Here is a 16,972-nt window from a genome sequence, read left to right on the forward strand (position 1 = left end):
GCATTTGAATATGGATTATGGAATGTACAGCTGGTGGGGAGGAGGGGGTTAGACTGCCTAATTACATAGTGTGTTATAATGACCATCCCTATCCCATCTCAGTCTCTTCTCTCCTTGAGAAAATCTAATGAGGACAGAGCATGAATCTAATGTAAATCCACCAACTCTGTTGCTGCTCTTGTTTTCTTTAGGGAAAACATATAAGGATATTAATGATTGCACGATTAGATTCAGTGGAGTGTGCTGCAGTCTTTTGCCCTTTTGTTGGCACTCTCTATATGAGAGAAAGTAGACTTTAATTATTTTCCTGTGGGAGAAAGGTGTTGAATGGTCAGACCACACATTTATTGTTATTGTTTAGTCTGCTCCAGACCACAGTGCCTCAGAGCTGTGGAGCTGTTTGAAATACACCAGTGCACAGCCACAGAGCCATGCAATTTGTATAGCCTCTATCATCAGAGTGAGTATGTATATACAAATAGGTGACAAATGAAAGGAAAAACCATTATTAAGTGTCTTTGTAAGCTGTTGTTCCACCATGATTCTCAAGAATGGCTTCATGATGTCATTCCAAAACCCTAAACCCTAACACTGGGCAAGGTACTTGTATCTTTAGAGTGGATGACATATATAATTGATGTCTGATTGAGTTGTATGCACAGGCTGCAATGTGCTTTCTATAGAAGTTGATTATTTTTTTTATGGACATCAGGGCTTTATGACACAATTGTGTATAATGTTGACATTTAATGCAGTCTATTTTAAGGCATTCTTTGATTTAACAGCATCATCATGTAGCATTTCTTCCCCTCCTTTTAAAAATGTAATTCAATCATATTTACAGTCATGAGTACAGTTTAGCTGACCTACTTTTTACTTCAGTACAGTTTTACACAAATACATTTACTTTGATTTGAGTGAAAGTTTTTTAAAGTTAAGTACTATTGGGTACTCTTTCCATCCCTGCTAAACACCCATCCACCCCAATCTTCACACTCTTGCTTGTTACATAAAGGATCAAGTAGTTGCTGTGTTGACAGTGAACACTGGTATGAATGTGCAGAATTGCTCTATATGGACAATTTCTAATGATGCTAGATGACATTTAAGCTAAAAGGTGGTACTAGAGGAACATCATTGAGTATTGTAAATTAAAAGGGTTCATCCTCTGAGGTGCATGAATGTGTCACATACATATCATGGCAATTTGCTTCGCCTGTGGTGTCACTTTTTTTGCATATCCACAAACATACATACTATAACAGACAGGCAAATAAATAGACACATGCACATGAATTTATGCAGATGTAGGCTGTTACTCACATTCTCCCCCACAGCCTAAATACCTAAATTTTCTCTATGTGCCATGCCCTCTCTGTCTCTATTTGCCTATAATCCCATTAGGAGGAGAGAGGAGAACGTACAGAAATAGAATGGTATGTTCAAGCTGATTTCCTCACTAAATGCAGCCGTTTAGGCCTCAATAAAGCAGCTTTCACAGGCACCAACAGCAGCCCCTTCACTGTGATGGAGGAAGACTAACATGCTTAGATGGCCCATTTAGTATTGGGTACATGCTCACAGGCCCATGAATGGTAATAATGAAAATATACAGTGGCTGCCTTATCCTTGCACATTGTTTACTGGTTCAAGCTTGATTGAATTTGAAGCACAATATGTACTTCAGTGGCAAGTGTTGTTGTTTCAGTCAAGCATTTGGTGTAAAATGCGACATTGTACTTCTGTTTTCAACTGTAAAAATACCCTCTGAAAACATAGGATAATCGCTTTTACATGTGCTATGTATATTTTCTCTACGCACTCCTTCAAGCAGGGACAATGGCTTGTCGATAATATCTCCAGCCAAACAATCCAGAATGTCAGGGTGGCTTTCCAAACAAATGTTCTCTGGAATCGGATACAGAGTTCATGTTCCAGTGTGGGCAACACCCAGTCTTTTCAACACAGACTGTAATTCACAGGAAAGTGACACCACAGCTGCCAGAGCACCACCACAACTATCCTATCTCGCAGTTGAGCTCTCAAGACCAACCACCTATTACATAGTTCTGAAACTGAGAAGAGAGTGATGTATGAAATGTATGCAGAGTGTGTATGTGGCGCTCGAGCAGGCTTGCCTGAACAGAGGGGTAGCAGCAGACTTCCAGTGACACCACAGAGCTCTAAAATTAACCTACTGGCCTCTTGGCTCTTCACTTGGCCATACAACCCCAACTGTTGGCTGCAGTGGGAGTCTGCTCTCCACTCTATCATTTCAAAGCTTTATGGAGCCCAGAATGCAACCGCCCAGTATTTACATGCACCTCCTGTGAAATATTGTGTTTTTGAACTGTAGAATCAAAACTGTCCTCATCAGAAAAATGACAGCATTGGTTGTTAGCTCAAACACTGACAGTGAAATGTTTACTTTGTCTTGACAACCAAGAGCACAAGAAAGATGTTGTTAAAACACCACAAAATCTCTAAGGGAGGAAGTCAGAGTTAACTTTGACATCAGAGACTAAGGTGTGCGTCCTGTCTCCTACCAACAACAGACAACATTGGTTTCTTTTAACCATGACCACAATATTTCCCCAACCCTTAACCAAATTGGGTGAATTGCCCCTTGAGAGCATGAATATGCCCTTGAGAGATTCTGATATTTGGTTTGTACAAGTAGAAATGATAGTGATGCCAAGCAGGGGGTCATTTTCTAACATACAGTGTTCTCCGTGCCATTAATTGTCTGCAAATCTTTAAAAAGTCTCTTAAATTCAAATTCATCAGGCCTTATGAAATATTAACCGGTCTTAATTTGAATTTGTAAAGTCTTCAGTTCAATATAAATATTTTATGATGTTATTTGTTTTTCTTCTTGTCAGAATTAATGAATTTCTTCAGCAGCAGAATCGCAAGTTTTGATGTTCTCTAAAACAATAAGCCAACCTAATGTGGGCCTCTAGGCTCAACTCAACTAACTCAACTGTACTAACATTGATTCTTACCTTCTCCCTGCTGAGTAAAGACCTTATCTATATGAGCCCAAGTCTCTTGATTCTTACATACTGTTGTACTGTCCTACAGAAAGGAATGGGACAAGTTTCATAGCTTTACTCTACAAAAGCCCTAAAAATCAACATGTCTGAAGTTAAAAAGCCAATGAAATGAACTTACAACCTCAGTCAAACACTGCCCCATGCATAATGAAGCTAAAAATATGACAAGAAACCAATGATGTTGATTTAGTTTTCTCCTGTGAAGAGGAAGAACATTCCCAGCATCAGATACATGAAGTTATTTTCTTTTTAACCAGCAACATGCACCTCCTATGCTTAACCAGCATAGACAGAGAATTTTAGGGATCTCTGTTCCTGAATCAAATTCAATATTACTACTCCTTATTGCATTCTCACCAAACTTCACGAACCTGCCCTGTATGTGACAAAGTGTGCCTTCCTGTCTTGCCTGTGATGCTGTTTTAAGACCAGTTGTCACTGAGCGTATGAGAATTTAATCTCTAGATGCAGGGAATGGTTGGCGACACTGAAAAAGATAAAACAGGATGGAAAGCAGGCTTTTAAAGTAATACAAATCTCTTTTTTTCTACTATCATTTTCATGACAGATTTATCTTGAGAGAGATTAGGCTAGCTGCGGTGTGTTGATGTCTTCATCGTGAGCCTCGGTTGGGTGAGGGTTTAAGCCTAGCTATATAAATAGCCTGTCAAAGAGATCAAACTGTGCAGTGTTTCTACAATGTTCAGGCTTTAATGTTTTAACTGGTCATAGAGAGGCACTGAATTCTTCCCTAGAATATTTTATGAAGAGTAGGCAGAAGATACAAGCGTATTTTAAAATCCTCAAGTTGTAAGTAGTTATACTCACAAGGTTTTTTTTTTTTTTTTTCTTTGCCTTTTTGACGGGAATCTAAGGATAAAAAATGTTGGCTGGTCAGTCTGTTCAACCATCATTTGGATGTAGAGCAAGTTATCTCAATAGTGCTTGGATAAGTCTGACACATCATCAGAAAGAAGATGCTTTTGCCTACTTTGTTCCTTCATTTTAGTGCTTAAAGTCACGATTGCACTTTCTTGCAACTTGAAAATTCTTCTTGACATTGTGAAACCTCCAGATACCATGTTCATAGACTGGTGATTGATTGATATAGGTCAATGAGAGGGGGGAAGAGAGGTGCAAGATAAGCCATATGGATATAGGGGTAGGAATAGATGAATGTATGCCAGGAAAAGCATTGATCAGCCCTTCCACCACTGGTTCATCAGAGAACAGTGATGGATATGGAGATGGGATGTGATCACAGGTTTGTAGCTCATCAGTGTCATCCACTGATGAATAATCCATCAGCTGTATTGTCATAGAGTCCAATGACAGTGTAATTTCAGCAGATGTTGTCAGTACACAGGAGCCGTGCAGAGGTACAGCTGCCTACTTAGCTTTTTCTGGTAAAACTTCCAATTAAGTAGATCTTTGTAGTCACCGACATGCAGGAACGCTTTGTGCAGGAGCAGTCTAGTGTCATTTACATGAGGTGGAATGCATCATCGCTTGCTTTCCGTGTGGCCTTTGGACTAGTAAAAAATGCAAGATGTTCCCCGGATACTTACTGGCCTTTTAGCTGTTTTTGCCTGTGCAACACTTGCCATTAAATTTGGCATGCATTTTCATAATCCCCAAAGGATAGATGACCCCCTGAGTTCATCCTCAGGACTCAGGGTGAGTTTCGAGCATGAACCCATCACATTTTGGACAGTCCTGTGGCTTTCATGTGTGATGTGGTACATCAGGTTTGAATGATCAGACGTTTATGAAATTAGCTGCGGATATTCATCACCCCCTGAGGATGAATCCTTTTGTTTTTGCTCACCATGGGTCCTCTCTGTAATGCCTCCATCAGGCCAAAATTTCTAAGGGCTGCTTATGATCCAATTTAGTGAGTACATTTGTGAGTCTCAAAGGATGAACCTTTTCAGTTTCAAGACGGAGGAGTTTTCTTCTAGTGCCATCCTCAAATCATAGTCTGAGTTTTGAAAACAACATATCTCGTAACCTCATTGCCAGGTATTTGACTGAGCCCATTTCCACTCCCAAGAGGATAAACCTATTTAATTCTTAAAAGAATTATAAACTTATCTCGTTTTAATAAACCCATCCAACGCTTAAATTATGTGGGGTGTGATGAGCATTGCGGCCTCCAGGGGATGCTAGCAGGGCCTTAGACTTTGTCTTGCTACTGTTTTTCTTGGCACATTTGCCTGATGTGTGGAGAGAGACACACACAGATTTTACTTGCAAACACCCCGAAACAGCTACTGAAGCTGTCTTGGGAATGATCATGAATTTAATAGAGCCTTTCACCATGAGTTTGGCAAACGCTCAGCTGGCTCACCAAAGCTAGCTGCCCTCAAATGAAACACCCTAACTTGTAATCAAGCCAAGTTTCCAAACTGCTTTTTTCACCATCATTTGGCTTCCAAAGGCATGCAATCAGTCACAGCTTATAACAGGGAATAAAACACATATTCATGTTATTACTTCAACATACTTAAATTGAAATCACTGTATATCAGAGATCTATTTATGTCAACTCTAAGTTGAAACAATTTAAGACTTGTGTAGTTATGACTCTGTTTCAAACTTGCAAGACAGTGGCAAACAACACTGTGATTAATGTTAATATTACAGACTTCCATAACATCCCATGAGTTGCAATGAACCAGTTTCCTACAGAGAATCGTGTGAATAATGTATAGAGTATTTTCATTTTAATTTTCCGTTTCTATACACTGATCTACACACTGATCATACTCATTATCTAATATCTTGTTTGCACTGGTTGTGTCTTGATGTCTAATGTGACCTACATGAGCAACCTACTAATACAAATTATGCAGTACAAGCTTGCTTGCTTCTCATATTCTCATATTGCTTTTTGATTCTGTGCATTCGTTCAGCTTCATTCTAAGTAAAAGTCCATGTTCTACATACTTATTTGTAGTCATTGAGGTCTAAGATAGAAGTATAAATTGAGGTGTACAGATTTCTTTTTAAGGAAAAGTCAAATGCATTGGCCTAGCCACACTAGCAGTATGGCTTTAAGGATAGCAATGTGAAAGTTTTCACTTGTCCAGTAAAATATTCCAAGATATACCAGATGGATTGGCACAAAATATGATTCAGACATTCATGGTTTTCAAATGAGGGATCCCAGTGACTTGAGTCCCCTGCTTGTGACCTTAGTGCCATGAGTAGTTCGACGTTTTTGGGTCAAAGTGAAATGTCTTCAAAACTCCTTGATGGACTGACATTCATTATGTCATGGTCCTCTGACTGCTCATCTAGCGCCATCATCAGATCAAAATTTCAGTTAATCCAATACTTACTTACTTAGATGTAGAACTGAAGACTATTCTATCAGCCTCACCTGTGTTTGCGTTCAGCGATAAACGGTAAATGTTAGCAAGCTAACATGCCAAAGACAGTGACTGTGGTAAACGTGCCTGTGTCTGTATAGCCTCGCAGAGCTGCTGGCATGTTTTGAACTCATGATCTCCTTAAAAACTGAAACAAGATTTCATGATACATTTCCAAAAGATAAAAATCACATGTGTGCAATATGTTTGTATGTTGAGGTTTTAACAAGTATGTGCTTATCCAAGCCTTTTGGTAGGACTGACTTAGGGTTCCAATGTGTAGATTAATCAGTGTCAGTGTGTGCTAATGGAGGGTGATGGTGGTCTCCGTGGTGGGGCCCAGCAGGAGACCAGCTGATTTAGAGTGGCCAATCACATTAACAGTGAAACCTTGACTGTAGATGCCAGGCAGCAGCCTCTCATGGCTCATAACTTTACAACTGAGTCTGGTATCTGCTCTGCTCTTCTCTTTACACTGTCTGTCTAAGCCTCCCTCCCTTACCAATGTTTCACTTGACAAATACATTTACCAAGCTTTTTCTTCTTTGCTTTCCTTTCCCAGTAACATTCTAATGCCCTCCTCCTCCCATCTGTGTCCTCCACCCTCTCTCAGTGTTTCCATCACCTTACATAAACCCCAGTGAGGGGGAAGTCAGCCAGGCCCCAGACAAGAAAAACATACCCCCAAACAAGGATTTATGGAATGGGAACCTGGCGAACCCCAGCGAGTGGGTGTGTTTGCGAGTTCGTGGATGAAGGCGTTTCCACCCGGGGCATTCTCTGACCCTCAGTGTACACTCATTACTCCTCACCGCAGCTCCACACAGCAGAACACAAGCTGAGCTGAGGAATGGTGATGAATTAGCTTTAACTGCGCTTTAAGTGAGATTCTAACATGTCATGTAGTTAAAATGGGTCATAGTGTCACTCCACATCAGTGGTCTGGCTTTCAAGGGAATGTTTTTCAGTCCCATCAAGGTCTAACTTCCTTGTGACAAGCTCCTCTGGCCTGGCAGGGCAGATAAGCTCTGTGGAAAGCACTGAATATTTTGACTTTTAGGATGAAATTTTTGCTACTTTTAAAACATTGTAAGCGGATGATCCATACTGGTTGAACCTTATGAGCAGAAAGTCTGATCTACAATATTCAGTAATGTATTCAAGGGCCACCTGCTGCACCAAATGAGGAGTGTTGATTGACATTTAAAATAACCAGCGGCTGGTCATTGCTTTGGAAATGTTATTAATACCCATGGCTCATGCTACATACTACTACACCATACTGCAAAAATAAGATCCCACTTATAATAAACTTAGATTATCCTTTAACTACAGCTACACTGCTCCATTTCTTGAAAGGACCTTGTTTGGAGCATTCCTGGAGTGAAATGATGATTACAGTGACTAAACTAAAGAGGTCTCCGATGCAGAGATTGGCAGACAACACTGCAGATGAGCTGCCTTTCAACCCAGTGACCTCAATGCATGCAGGAATGTGTGCATAATAATTTGCACCTGCACTAGCAGAGTCAGGTCTCAGTGAGATAAGAATGTGTAATTTATGTGAGCAGTGTGTTTGTACCTTAGTTTTACAGTTACAAATGCTCCTGAGGTACTGTTTGTCTGTTGTAAGTTTCAACAGTTGTGAAGGTGGGAGTGCACGGTGTCTTTGTGTGTGCAGAATTTGGGGCGGTGTGATTCATGCTATTAACTGCTGATTCTGGAGAAACTGAACAGAAAGAGTGTGCTGCCAGGACATGGGGTAATAGGAAACACATGAATGTGCAGCATAGTGTAGGCTGTCTGTGGTGGTACAGAATTGTGTGTGTGTGTGTGTGTGTGTGTGTGTGTGTGTGTGTGTGTGTGTGTGTGTGTGTGGGATTGTGTCTATGCATGCTTTAAAGACTCATATTCACTGACTCTGGCCCAGACAACTGAGGCAAGAAAAACAAAGAAGAAAGTGTTTGTATTAGAGCCGAGAGCTGGCAAGTCTGCAAGCTGTGGAGCTGAGTGTTCATTTTCCCTTTTCCTACCAACTGGATCTGGACCACTATTATTTCACAGCCACATTACTGGGTAGCCATGCACAGACCGAAATACACAGCAGTCCCACAATTTGCTAAACCCTTAAGTCGTCGGGGAGGACTATGATATACATTCCTGTGCATTTACACGGTTTGGGTGTGGTTTTGGCATGTTGACATCGTTCTTAGTTATTCTGCAGATTTGGCCAACTTTAATCCATAAACAATATTGCGATCAGCCTTGAGATGGAAAGTCAAAATCAGTCATGTAGCTCATGTTATCCTGCCATGTCCAGAAGTGAAGCAGCTTCTATGGTGCCATTCAGAGATGGTGTGTTAGTGCTGTAAGCCGTGAGCATGAAGCTAAAACAACTTTCCCAGCTAATGCAGCAACGTGTAGGTCAATGGGCAGAGCCTCTGTGGAATCTCCTGCTCATGTAGCGGGAGGCCCCTGAGGTCCACCAGCTGCTCTCCAGTATACCAGTTCATCGCAAATCCTCCTGTTCATTCTTTGTTGTCTCACATTGAAAGCAGTGTAAATCAATGGCACCGCTCTCCTTTTTGGTCATTAATTTGTCCAGTTTTCACACCGTATCTCAGATAGCCATTCACATCACTAAATTATTGATCCATCAGATTTCTTTGTAAAAGCCCTGCAATTGGCCTGTTAGACCAGAAGGCTGTTCTAGGCATACAATTGTTTAAAATGTTTCAAATGGCATGAATGACTTTTTAAGTTAAGGCCACAGAACAAGCTGTAACCACAGCGTCTGACATACTAATGCCTGGCAAAGTTGTCATGTTGCACTTGTTAGAAATCGTCCTATTAAGACACCCAACAGACATGCAGCATTGTGTTTGCATCTACCTAATGAATGTACAGCCATTATTCAATCTCCTTTTACCTCTGATTTGGTCTCCACCAAAAATATCTTTCTTTGGTTGCTCCTCTGTGTTCACCAGCAGCTTGTTAACTGTGTCTGTCTGCTGTTCCGTGCTGAACAGGTGATCCATGGTGGGTTTATCATGACTGCTGCCTGCTGCTGGAAGTTTATAGAGTTTACAGGATTAAAAAAAATGGGAAAAATGGTAACTACAGTCAGGTCATAATAACCTGTGGGTTCTTGAGCAGCTTCACTCACATTGCACAGTCACTTGATCCTTTGTCAATGTAGAAATAACGATTAATGCAGCTTTACATATGAAGCATGCTTGTTATTGTTATGTTACAAGTTAAAAATGGTACATTTTATTTGAGGCTAGAGATGGTTGGGTTGAATATTTAAGAGTCTGGTGTGGCTGACATGTTAGAATGTACATTTAGGAGGCATGTCATTTGCAGCCTTCATTTTCACAGCCACTCTGCCTTTTCTGCAGACCCGTCGTCACTGCAGAGAGCAGCGAGCTGGGAAAGCTCCAGACATTAGCGTGAACTGACACACTGAATCCCATTGTATTGTCGATTAATTCTTTTTACCCTAATTTCTTAACTGAGTTCTCTTTTTTGAGATTACACAAATTTGCCAAAGCCAATATGTCTTATGTTTGTTTGCTAATACACACATATTTTCAGTTCATGAACGCATCATTAGCAGATTCTCATACTCCATGATTGTTGTGGCTGTGGTTGCAAAAAAAAATGTATTGGCCAATTATTTTGAAATGATGTGTCCATTATTTTGCATACTTACACTAATAAAGTATTATATATTTCAATATTCTATTTAGGCTTGTTTTTAAATTTTAATTGTATTGCTTAGAAGGCTTAGAAAATTGTGCCATTACATTACATAAGCCCCAGTATAATTCTCTGATTCTGTATCTCATCACCAAACCACTTCACTGTGTTCCTCTTTTTCACTCAAATGAAAAAGTGTTGCTAGAAGATCACAGTAGATAAGATGTAATGTTAATCTCCATTTTCTGAGCTGCACTCCTTTATCAACTGTGTTAATCATATAAAATCTCTTATGTCAACACAACATTTCAAAACAACTAACATGAGCTAACCGCGAATTTCAAGGATCACAAGTTTCAGCAAGTCTCACAGTTAAGGCCAACAAGCGTGCTTTCACATTTCAATGCATTTATTCTGAACCACATGCAGTAAGTAAGTGACGCAGTATCACCAAAGCTCTATACATCGTTGACTCACCACAGTAAGTGAACATCAATAGAAGTAGAACATCAATGTGTTCCACCGACTTTCAGATGGCACAAATTAGCTCACGGTGATGCTACAGTGAAAGGTCAAAACAAGGTAACATACCAGAGATGTGATTTTACTCTTATTTAGTCTTCACAACTTTTAAATCTCTTTATAGCATTTTTTCCCATCTTCCTCTCCTTTCGCCCCCGTGGTCACTCTCTTTGTGGCTACTGTGTTTGATTACAGATGGGCTGTATGAATGTTCGTTACAGCACTGGTACAGTGACCAGGCTTAGTAGTGCAGCAGGCTACAGGTGCTGAGACGTTGTTACTTTTAAAAGTTAATCCAGACTGGATTACCTGAGAAACCAGATCAAACAGGGCCATTTCCTTGTTAAACACATTTAAGTACCCTCTGTATTAAAGGGTTTCTACTATACAAACACTGAGTTTCGTCTTGACTAATGGACACCGTCAAAACATCCCGCAAGCTGCAGAAATTCACTGTGTGTGTTTGTGTCACTGCATGCGGAAACGGTCGTCTGAGATGTTCTAACAGACTGCTGTTAATTATCAGCACTCTGTAGAGACAGTGGAGTGTTTGTTGTGAAAGTGGCAGCCCAACACAGACTTGGCAACACAACACAACACAACACCCCCCCCCCCCCCCCCCCAAAAAAAAAAAAAAAATCACTAGAAAGTCAAGTTCCAGTGGGAAGATTGAATAAAAATATGGAAAAATATCTGTATGTAAATTAAAATCATTCCACATACATACATGCAAACAGAGCTGTAATAAAGCAGCTTATTAAACCATCAGCGTCTTCCCAGCTCGGGGTGTTCAGAGAGTGACATTTAAGGGCAGTCTGACTCAGTTCATTAAACAGGATCAGACATAACGGGACCTCCCTGCAGGGGGAGGGGTCAGATGTCATGATCCCTGAACTTTGGGGGCATGGGTGGATGGGCAGAGGGGGTGCACGTCTGTCAGTCTGATTCAACCAAGCTGGTTTGAGAAAGTGTGGAGCCATGCAGCAAATGACTGAAACTCTCACATATTGTTTACATATTTCAGAAATTGAGTTGCAGTAGAAAGCCAACAATATCCAGGTTATGGAAGTGGAGGTAAAGGTAAGATGTGTCTGCAGCCTCCCTGCTGCCCACCTGAGGCTTAAGAAGGGTTCAACAAGTGTTTTTCCTGATGATGATAGACAGTTGTGTGTTTGGGAGAGCAGTGCCTGATGGAAACTTTGGAATGAAGAGATGATTTCTGATAGAACATGGTAGGAGGATGAGGGGAAAGAGTGTAGAGGAAGGCAGAGATTGCTGAGTTCATGTAGTATTTTTCCACAAGTAGTCAAATTTTAGTTCATGAATGAGCTGCCGTGTCTACAGGTCTGCACGCAGAGTGTTACTTCAGTACATTGTCTCCCCTCTTACTGCCACTGTAGAATGTTTTGAAAGAAAAAGCCAAACTTGTTTGGAGATACATATCGATATATGTCCAAAACTGTCCTCTGTGGTTGAACCAAACAGGAGAAATGTGGTGTCTTCTAAGTTAGAGTATGTGCTCAAACTGCAGCCCAGTCAAGAGAAAAGTTTTGTTTTAGCAGAGCAGGTTATAATCAGCCCTGAAAAAGATCAGGTCTTACAGTTGATATGATCAAGTGAAACATGGCAGTAATCTACCTCTACTAATCGAGAGGCATGGTTTGTTTGCTAGATATAATGTTTACCATGTCCTTATTTAAGCATGTAACATTGCTAACATTTGCTATTTAGCACTAAAAACACACTGGTTGGTCTGAGCAGGCATGTCAAACTCATTCCACAAAGGGCCGTGTGGCTGCAGGTTTTTCCTCCAACCAATCAAGAGCACGCAGTCTGACCAATCAGCCCAATCAAGTCAAGATCACCAGTCAGTAGGACTCTCTTGGGGCCATGAATGCTTGTACAAAATGTCTTGTCAATCCATCCAATAGGTGTTGAGAAATTTTAGCCTGGACAAAATTGGTGGACTGACTGATGGACATTGCCATGCGCCCAATGTACTTAGGCTGTGTCCTCAATGCAGTGGCCTGGGTTTGCCTCCAACCTGCGGTCCTCTGCTGCATGCTGCATGTACTGCTGTCTGAAAATAAAGACAAAAAGGGAAACAGTCTGAGAAGGTGCAAAATAACAAATAATAGTGTCGTCTGCATAATAAAATATTATATTTGTCAGCGGAACATCCAAACCAAGACTTTTACTGTAAGTGGTGTAAAAGATGTAGCCCCAGAATTAAACCCTGGGCTGCAAAATGTCTCTGATCAACATTTAGCATCTCCCCACTTCATATGTAATGTAATATTGTTTTTATTAAGACAGAATTTTTGGCAATTCTTGAGCGGAAAGTTTGGGTTTTAGGGTCTACTATGACACCGTTGTGGAGGAGTGTATATTTAATAACTGTTATCAGTGATTTTATGCAAAAATATTGCTATCTCTTCAAACATCTGTGTAACTTGCTTTTTCTGTTGTCTTGTGTTTCTCCCATTTCCCTCTTTCCCATTTGCTCCTCTTTCGATTGTTGTGTATGTGTCTGTTCCAATATGGAGTATTTTAAGATTTTCATTTTTGGGGGGGAGGGTGAGACTGTCTCTATTAAAGGACAACCAGCAGCTGGCCACGCCTGCTAAATCCTCCCCACAAAACCCACCCACCAGCTCCATCTGCTTCCCAAGTGGAACCCCCTGACACACACACACACACACACACACACACACACACACACACACATCTTTGTGGTGCTCTTTGATCCCAGGCAAGCGGAAGCCTACATCTGTTCTTAGCACATTAAATCCCTTTAAAACAATGAATGCCTTGTTGGCTTGAAGAGTGAATGACAGTGAAGTGAGGAGTGATGACACTCATTCATTCACACATGGCTACTGTATCTCCTCACACACAGAGGAACAGTCCCTCAGTGACCTTGACCTTAACAGATGAGCGAGACTGCTTCACCAGACTGAGTGGCCATGTTCAGACTGTGCTTGACTGCATCTATCTCACTGTCCTGTCAGCTTTGGTGCATCTCTTAGAGCAGGAGAAATTACACCTTTATTATTTTTTTTAGTACATGATGTCTGGTGACTACTCAGCCAGAATACCTGTGTGTTTACCTGTGTGCATCTGTGTGGGTGTACAGGACCATAAAGGCAAATTTAAAACCAAAATAAGGTAACAAAACTGCAAATGGCAGCTGGTTGACCTTAATGACTGTACACATGGGTGGAAATAGAAAACACCACACACCAGGGCCTTGATAGACTGTTAATCTTAACTTGCCCCTCACACCTCACTTTCTTTCTCTGGAACACTGTTTTACATTTTAGAATCATTCCTCCAAACATTTTGTCCCACCTGACACATTCATACATCACAAGGACGTCAATGTTCCTTCAGCGCTGCTGACTTCAAACCTGCATAGCCAACCCGACAAAGCTGCCGTGGTGCACCAGACATTAAGGTTTTCTGTGTAGTAATTGCTTTGATGACAAATGTGCTTGCTGATATAAAGAACAAAATAAATTGAAAGGAGAAGAACCTCAAGGTTGCTAAGGCATGGGTCCTGTCTTGAAGAAAGGCCCTATGTATGTAAAATGAATGTAAAAATGCGTTTTTAAACGGCTTTTATTTTTTAGTTAAAAGTAGCTTCAGTACATATTCCTGAATACAGTCATGTTTTATTAAATTGGAATAAGCTGGCTGAAAACAGCGCTGCAGCTCATCTTTGCCCCAGGCCGTGTTCCAGGTTAATCCAGACCTGCCTCCTGAGTCATTTGATACTGATTTTATTTATATATACTCATGCACTTTCAGTCCAGAAATACATGTAAATGCATGTACATGGACACATAATGTATGTATGCTTGCATCCAGAAAGCTTCAGGAGCAGCAGATAAACGAGGCGCTCATCCAGCATTTGAGATTCCTGGCATACATGAGGGGGTAGAGGAAAAGTCGGGGTAGAAAGGGACCTAAGAGAGGCAATGAATTATTCATTAGTCCGCAGCACACTCCTCTTCATCCTTTACTCCTCTTCCTCTTTTTTCTTCTCACTCCTCCTCTTGTTCCTCTGCTCCTTCTTCCTCTTCATCCACTCCTCCTCTTCCTCTTGTGCTCTCTCCACTTCCCTATCCTCTACTCCCTCTTGTTCACCATCTTCTAGTCCTTCCCTTTCATCTTTCACTCCCTCTTTCTCCTCCTCTTCATCTTCTACTCCCTGTTGGTCATCTTCCACTACCTCTTCACCCCCTTCAATCCTCTTTTCTGTCTTTGTTTTCATCTCCTTCGTGTTTGTCCCTATCCCTTGGCTGACCCTTAAAATGTTTTCTGGAGTGTTGTAATGGTAGTTTCTATTGTACCATCAAGATATCATACAGTGAAACTTGCACTAGTTGTCATTGAACTGAAACCATTGTTGATAGCTATATGTTTCCACATTGGAGACAGCCAGGCTAGCTGTTTCTGTCTCCCTCCAGTCTTTGTCTAAGCTAGGCTAATCATGTCCTGACTCAAAGCTTCTTCTCATCTAACACCAGGAAAGAAAGCAAATCAGATGATGGCACATGCGTGCAGAAGCGTGCTAATTGTAGCATGGTGTCATAAGTCACAGGTTATGTGTTAAAGAGGTGTATTTCATTGTGCCAGAAATGATGAAATCTGTAATTACGAAGTCCAGTAAGCAAGTCCAGTAAAACGTCATCTTCCTCTCAGGGATGAGTTAAACAGTTTGATGGCCACTGGCAGCAATATCTCATGTGCAGCTTGGTGGAGCATGTTGAGGGTATAAGTCTTTAGCTGAAGACGCTTCTCATCTCAACCAGCATGTTGTGAAGGGTGCGGTAGAGGTTTTTCAGGATGCTTACCAACTTGGCCAGCGTCCTCACCTGCTTCCAGAGAATCCACCTCAACACTCACTGAGCACAATAGCCGCAGTATAATTCTCTCATGTCTCAGAACATCATACCATTGTTTCGTGACTCATGAGCAAAAGCGAAAAGCTCTTCACTAAAAAAAGTAAATGTGACAGCTGATAAATTGCTCAACTGAACAAGCACTCATTGTATTACTTTCACACAATGACAGTACATGTAATGAACTTTACCACATAATGCTCTTTGCTGTGCCAACTGTTGATTTCAAGCTGCAACAAGATGTAATTGCTTTAGTATTTTTAGTGTCTGCTGTCACTCACAGGTTTGTCTTGTGTCTCTTTGTGTTTCAGGTGGTTGCTGTTAAAGAAGATGAAGACAGAGATGCTGAGATGGAGGATCCAGACGAATGAAAGAGCCCCAGTTCTCTTTATTTATTACCTTCACAATATGTGTGAGCGTGAGTGTACGTGTGTGCGTGTGTGGTGTGTGCATGAGAAAGAGAGCGAGCATTGAGAATAGATATGAATGCATGTGTGCATTATGAGCGGTACCTAAGATTTCAGGCTATCATTTGCAAATTTTGTTTACTTTTTATAAGGTTCCAATAACTCATATATCATTGTCACAGTATAAACAAAAGGACTTTACTATTGGTACATATTGTGTTTTGTGTTTGTAACTAGCCTCCTATTTAAGAATGTATATTTGTATGTACGATATACTCATCTAGAAACTATATAATGGACAATTTTAATATTGCTTCATCTTCTCACCATTATACTGCTCTTGCCAAGACACACAACTCTACAAACACATACAGGAGACACGTATACATGCAAAAGTACATCTATGAAACAAAAACAAAACAGTCAATTCAAAGAAAAAAATAAATCGTATAGAGTTTGTTTATCATTTCTCTCTGACCAGGTTCAACTTTAATTTGAACCGCAGACAACAATAAGAATAATAATGGAGGGCATTCAGGTGGTGTAACACATCCTCTGGCGGCCATACTGGAGGTCCTCACTTCTTTGGTAGCAGAGAAAAGCTGCTGTTATTTTAAATGTACAATTCTGTTCACTCAGTAGTTATTACACGGTTAAGTTGCACCGTCTTTAAAAGTTGAACTTATTATGTCCTATTATTGACTGGTATATGTGACTGATTTTGTGTTAAAATAATGTTAGCCTGTTAGCTGACTAACTGTGGTATTTGTCAGGTCACTCACCATTATGGTATCGACAAATCTGATTTAAACACTAAAGCGCACATCTAGTAGGTCGTAGTAAATAGAGGTTAGTACCTGTATTTTCATATATTGATCTTTGTCAGATATTTCTCTTTCTCTCCTTATTTGCAAGTCTGGGTGGGTTAGGATTGCACATTTGGACATTTTCAAAGAAAATACATTTTTCACAACCCTGTTTTCACAGTTTTGACCATCATTCCC

The 16,972-nt window shown here is 40.7% G+C and overlaps 1 protein-coding gene across 3 annotated transcripts in view; it reads left to right on the forward strand.

Annotated features, from left to right (window-relative positions):
- cdk14 (cyclin dependent kinase 14) overlaps positions 1-16,413 on the forward strand; it is a 170,931-nt gene extending 154,518 nt beyond the window's left edge. For all 3 annotated transcript variants that reach the window (XM_076736408.1, XM_076736409.1, XM_076736410.1), the window contains one exon: positions 15,873-16,413. The gene's annotated coding sequence lies outside the window, so the exon portion shown is untranslated. The remainder of the gene's footprint in view (positions 1-15,872) is intronic.
- Positions 16,414-16,972: the final 559 nt, after the last annotated feature.

Source organism: Chaetodon auriga, chromosome 8 (genome assembly GCF_051107435.1).
Source record: "Chaetodon auriga isolate fChaAug3 chromosome 8, fChaAug3.hap1, whole genome shotgun sequence".
Taxonomy (NCBI): domain Eukaryota; kingdom Metazoa; phylum Chordata; class Actinopteri; order Chaetodontiformes; family Chaetodontidae; genus Chaetodon; species Chaetodon auriga.